Source organism: Triticum urartu, chromosome 4A (assembly GCF_056163025.1).
Source record: "Triticum urartu cultivar PI428250 chromosome 4A, HENAU_Tu73, whole genome shotgun sequence".
Classification (NCBI taxonomy): Eukaryota; Viridiplantae; Streptophyta; class Magnoliopsida; order Poales; family Poaceae; genus Triticum; species Triticum urartu.
The window spans coordinates 195,615,548-195,621,663 of NC_141876.1; positions in this window are offsets into that span (position 1 = coordinate 195,615,548).

Sequence of the window (6,116 nt, forward strand, 5' to 3'; positions counted from 1 at the left end):
TCGGGTCACCATGTACACGGAGGCGGAAGCCAAGGAAGCACGAGAAGACGGTGTTGACCTGCTGGAAGAAGGCCGGCTGTTAGCTCTCAGTTGGTCCGCCATCTATCAGCAGGGTCTGTGCCGCTACCACAGCTGGAAGGTCAAGCCAAGATCTTTTCAAAAGGGCGACCTTGTGCTCCGGCTGATCCAGCGAACAGCCGGCCAGCACAAGCTCTCGGCCCCTTGGGAGGGCCCCTTCATCATCAGTAGAGCTTTAGGCAACGACTCCTACTACCTAATCGACGCGTAGAAGCCGAAGGCATGCAAGAGAGATGATTCTGGCAAGGAGTCGGAACGACCGTGGAACACCAATCTCCTCCGAAGATTTTACAATTAAAAAAAAACAATACGTAGCATGCTACCTTTTGTACTAAGTACGAGACAAGGGGTGCCCCGAGGAGCGCTCGGGGACTACCCTCTTTTATCTATGAAAGACAAGTATCACGCATACGATTATGTTACTACACTTGCTTTCTTCGTCCGGCACCGGGTTCGACCAGTCGGCCCGGGGACTCGCCGCCTCAAGTTATATCTGAAGTTCCACCTGCAATCAGACAAGTAGTGTGCCGGCACCCAAGTCCCCCTCCTGCCAAAAAGTCGCAGCTCGAAGAACTGACTGTCCGACTGGCAAGAGCCAAGGGCAGGAAAGGATGCCCCCGCGAAAAACGGCTAAGGACCAACGAACTTATATAACACGAGCTGGCCTCCCACCCGCCAGCCGGCTACCAGAGCAGCCGGCTGGCCGGCTTCTCGTTCACCTTGCTGCAATCTGAGAAAGCTCGAGTACTTGCCTTCCCAAAACGACCAACTCCTTCTCCGGCCATAGACTGCAGAGCAGCTGTCCGGCTAGGAAGGCGGCGGCCAAGGGAAGGCGGCAAAGGAAAAAGCCAAAGGATAAAAAGCAAACATAAATGGAAGCCAAACACATGCATAATATTTACACAAAAGACCTTTGAAAGGCCAGCATTCAACATAGTCTGAATACACCCCCAGTGGGTGGAATTGCGCAAACTAAAAGATTGTTCAAAAAGGTAAAAAGCAGGAAAGCAAAGATGGCGGATCAAGCCAAGGGTACAACGGGCGAGTTGGGCAGGTTGGCGGAGTCGGCGGTGCCGGCTGGAGGAGTGACCGGCTGGCAAGTCTCGACATCGTTGCTGGAGGCACGATCGGGCTGAGGCAGGCTGGTCGCTTCACCATCCGGTGCAACATCTTCTTCATCCTCTCCCTCCCCCCTTCGCCCTCATCATTGGAGGCAATCTCCTCCGCCGAGTCCTCACCTTCGGTCGGGTTCAACCCGAACCACTCCTCCGGCTGAGCGACGCCAGCGTCATCCACCTCAGGAGCAAAGGCGCTGGTGTCGGTGTACTTGGTGATCGCTGAGGCACGCTGGATGATATCTGGCCGCACCGCCTCCAGCTCCTCGTCAGCCTCCTGCCACCAGGTGCTCAGCTGGTCTAAGTTCAGCCCTGGGTACCAGGCTCGGACGAACTCCAAAGCCCGCCCAGCGCCGGACCGGGCCGCTGACGCCTTCCAAGCCTCGAAGCGGTCGACTGCGACCTCCAGCTAGTCGGTGGTCCGACTTGGGGTGCGCGGGATCACCTCGCTGGGCCAGAGGGCGGCCAACACTTGCGCCCCGGCGTGCTTAATACCGTGGAGCATGCGATGGGCCGGCTGCAGGCGGGCTTGAAGCCCCAGAAGCTGCTCCTCGAGTGACCGGCTGGCACCAGGTGCTATCTCGGCCCCCGCCTTCCGTCGCGCGTCGCGGTAGGTCTCGATGGCTTGGGTGGCGGCGACAGAGTAGCCAGGAAAGTAATCTGCACAAAGAGGAAAGCAGTGGCACAAAGTCAAAAAATGAATCAGATAGTAGAGGGCAGGGAAGGAAGCAAAGAAGAAGGCGGCCTACCATCAATCAAGTCTTCCACCCGGCTGTAGCCTTGGCTCAGCGCCTGCCTCGTCTCGGCCCAGTTTGCCACCTCGGTCTCGTATTCAGCTTTGAGGGCGGCCTCGCTGTCCTGCGCCGCCTTCAGGGCCGCCTTGTGGCTCTCCTCCTGGTCGGCCAGCCTCTTGGCCAGGGGGTCACGCTCTTGAGCCAGGGCGGCGCACTCGGCCTCCTTGGCACGAAGGGTGGTCTGGGCTCCGCTTAGCTGGCTCCTCAAGTCAGCATTGGCCCCTGCAAATATAAAGAAAGAAGTCATCAGGAAAAGATCCGACCCAACTACTCGGTAGTCGGCCCGGATCTCAGGGACTACACCCAGTGGGTGCGCTGACGCGCCCCCACTTAAAAGAAAAACGAAGCACTTACTCCAGCTCTCGGTCAGATCAGTGGCATTCTGATGCAACTCCTAGGCCTGGGGGTTGAAAGCAGCCGTGCGGAGGTTGTGGTACTCCTGCAGATAAGACAAGGGGCGCGAGTGAGAACAAGACAACAATTAAGCTTTCCAAGAAGTTCCAAGCCGCCTGCTCAGCAGCCGGCTCAGAACTCGGGGACTACACCCAGTGGGTGTGCTGACGCGCCCCCACGGAAGAAATCAAAGCAATCGACAAGGAGCAGGAGGACTCACCCGAATAATTGACCGCGTCGTGAGAAACTCATGGGTGTACTGCTTCAGCGCGGTGGCTTGGGCCTAAAGCCGGTTACGGACGGCCTGCGCCGCCACATTCAGCACGACCGTTTCGCCGCCCGGCGTCCACCTGGACGAGCTGTCGCTGGCCGCTTCTAGGTCCTGGGCCGACGAGCCGGCATCCACGGTCTTCTGCGCGTCCGGCGCTGAAGTCGCCTTCCCCGCACGCCGGCGAAGCGGTGACGAGATCACAAGATCCCCTCCCACGGTCGGCTCGCCTCCAGCCGGCTGCACGGGCGGCACTTCGGGCCGGCTTCCTCGGTCCGCTACAGTCGGCGGCGATGGCGCCACCTCCCTCTCCATCTCTGGCTGCGGCCGGCTCCCTCCGGCGGGGGCATAGGGGTGTCGGGAGCCGCAGCGCGGAGGGGAATGACGTACTGCGGAGGCTGGTTCTGCAGGGCCTCCGCCTCCCTCTCCGCGTCTGCGGCCTCCGCCTGGGCCTTGGCGGCCGTGACGGCTCGCTCCTCCGCCGACTTCTGCTCTGCCTGTCGAGCCGCCCTCCGCTCCTCTGCCTCCCGCTCCTCCCGCACTTCCCACGCGTTCCTCTCTGTTGCCTCTAGGAGGTCGGCGCAGGGATCTACCCGGCGCGAGCTTGAAGACCCTCCTACGGCTCCGAATATGGAGGCGGCCGGGACTCGCCCAAGGGAAAGAGGGGCCCTGTTTGATAAATTCAGAAAAAGGGTTTGGAAAAACATCAACCGAAGAAGAAGAAAAAAAGAAAGGCATGAGAACAGCGACACTTACGCTGAGACCGCCTGTGGCTGCTTCACCACCTTGCGGAAGCGGGCTGCCTTCGCGGCCGCCTCGTCCCGTTTGGTTGCCGCCGCGGTACTCTTGGGCTTCTTCGGCCGACTGCCGAAGTGGATCGACGCGGCCCGGTGCTTCTGTGCGCCGCCATGGGCAGTCGGCCCGGCAGATGGGCCCGCACCATGGTGATCGGGCGCCGGTCGGCGGCGCGCGATGACTTCGGCCTCGTCGTCATCTGGCCAGTCCTCAAAGCCGGCCCCGAGCCTGGACCCGCCTGTGTCGCCGCCTTCCCCCGCGACGTCGTCTTCCATGGCGGCCACCCCCAGGTCTGGGTCGTCTACATCATCCATCGTGCGATCGGGGAGGAACTAGCGTTCCACCCCCGCGGCCCTGGTTGCTGGCGGAAGCATGGGGTTCTGCCGAAGAAAGGCCGGCTGGTCAGGAGTCGGCCACCATAAACTTGGCAACAAGCAAAGAGAAAGAGAAGAGAAACTAACCACCGGCGGAGGATTGGTGCGAGAGTACGGCACCTTGCCGTACTTCCACTCCTCGGTGAGCTTGCAGTTGGAAATGTAATTCACCATATAAGACACCTCGGCGTGAGGCATCTCCTGGGTGCTTAGCCGGCACGGGTCAAAGCGGCCGGTCATCTGGTAGATCATATGAGGTCGGCCCTGGAGCGGGAGCACCCGGCGCTCCACGAAGGCGACCACCAGGTCGGCCCCGGACAGACCCTCCGACTGGATCATCACCCGGAGTCGGGCGACGGAGGCGGACCCGCCCGGAGACAACGACCTGGACCGGAAGGACCATGAGGGCTGCCTCCCAGCCGGCGGGCCGGCTACGTAAGCCGGCAGATTGATGAAGTCACCTTGCGGAGCGATATTTTTCACGTAGAAGTAGGACTTCTGCCAAAGCTTCACCAACTAGATCAGCGTGATGGGCGAAAACGGGTTGTTGTCGCTCATCCTCCGCATGGTGATGAAGGCACCGCATGGGGCGGGCACGCCCGCGACGACAGTGCCGAGCTTGCACTGAAAGAACTCTCCCCACAGTTCAAGGGTGGGGAGGACGCCAAGAAAACCCTCGCACAGGGTGACGAAGGCCGACAGCAGCATCACCGCGTTGGGAGTGAGGTGATGCGGCTGGAGATGATAGATTCGAGGAACGAGCGGAGGAACCCGCTCGCCGGCAGGCCGAAACCGCGCAGGTGGTGCGAGCGGAAGATTACCCGCTCGTCCTCTTCCGGCACCGGCGAGATCTCCCTCTCCGGCGTGAGGCAGACCCGCACGAGATCCACGCCCGGCAGCCGCCGCGTCCGACGGAGGAAGTTGACGTGGTCGTCGTGGACATTGGAGCCATCCCAGGAGCTCGACAACGCCATGGGGACGGCGCGGCGGCAAGAAAGGTGCGGTGAAAGGAGGGCGCACGACCCAGTTGTGACGAAGCGACGGCAAGCTAAGAAGATTGGCAGGAAGGCCGAGCGGCGGCAAGTAGCTGTCGCGACAAGAGGAGGAAGAAGAAGGAGGGGGCAGAGCGAGGGAGAGCGCGCGAGCGTTTGGCGCTCCCCTCCTCTCCCCCTACTTATAGCCTCATGCGGAGAAGCCGAGGAGGCAGGACGTGGGGGGCGTGGGATTAACTGCACCCACTCCCCCACGGCCCGCGATTGTTGCGCCATCACGGCATGAGGAAACCGCCGCTGGGGCGCGCGCGGTCTGTCCGGGCCGCAGAAGATCCGTGCATGGGCCGAGGCCCTCTAGTGGCGGGCCCCAGACTGCGGCGCCGTCCCGTCGCGCACGTGGGCTGGCAGGCCCCTCCAGCCGGTGGGTGCCACGTGGCGCGTAGATGACGAACGGTCAGCTCACTGCCGGACTCACGCGCCGACTGGCACCCGCCTCCAAGCTTCGAGATCTCTAGGATACGGCGCGCCTAGTCCAAACCGGCTCCTAGTTCCCGGCTCCTCAAGATAGGAAGTTGACTGAGATCCTCGTCTTTTTTCTGCCTCGGAGCCCAACCAGCTTCGGGGACTACTATCGGAGTAAATGAGCACGGGTAGCCTAGCCGGCTACCCCTGGCACTTCAGAAAAATTATAGGCCGATCAAGCCTTCGAGCGTCCAAGACATGGGGCTGCCTTCCCCCAGCCGGCTACCTCTCAAGCCGGCTGCGCAAGGGCGGCCCAGCCCTGAAATCCTTGAGAGACAAGACCACGAGAAGGCCGACTTCCAGAAGCCGGCCATGAAAAGGCCGACTCCCAGGAGCCAGCCCCTCAGTAGGCGGCTAGGATCTTGCCCTCGGAGTCTGCACCCACATAACAGCGACGCGACAGGGCATGGCTACAGTAAAGCCTGCCACCCGCGAATCCCGGTGCACGCATGGCCACAGAGCACCGTACGGGGCGGCCATCACCCGTCCGACACAGCACTGTTGCCATGATGATCGTGATGTCACCCACGGCGAGCGGTAAGTACGACCCGTGGGTGGCGGGCCCCCTCGGTCAGGGAGATCGCAAAGGCGGCCAGGCTTCCCACAGTCGGCCAAGGGTATGGCCGGCCAGCTCTCTCCCTCCAAGGAGGTGCTTCATTAAGGAGACAAGAGAAGGTAAGGCTACAGCGATGAGCCGCCTCACGGCGGCACTGTTGCCATGCTTACCACGACAAAGCCATCATCACCAGGGCAAGGCAATAGTAACCTGTCGACCAAAGGGACGG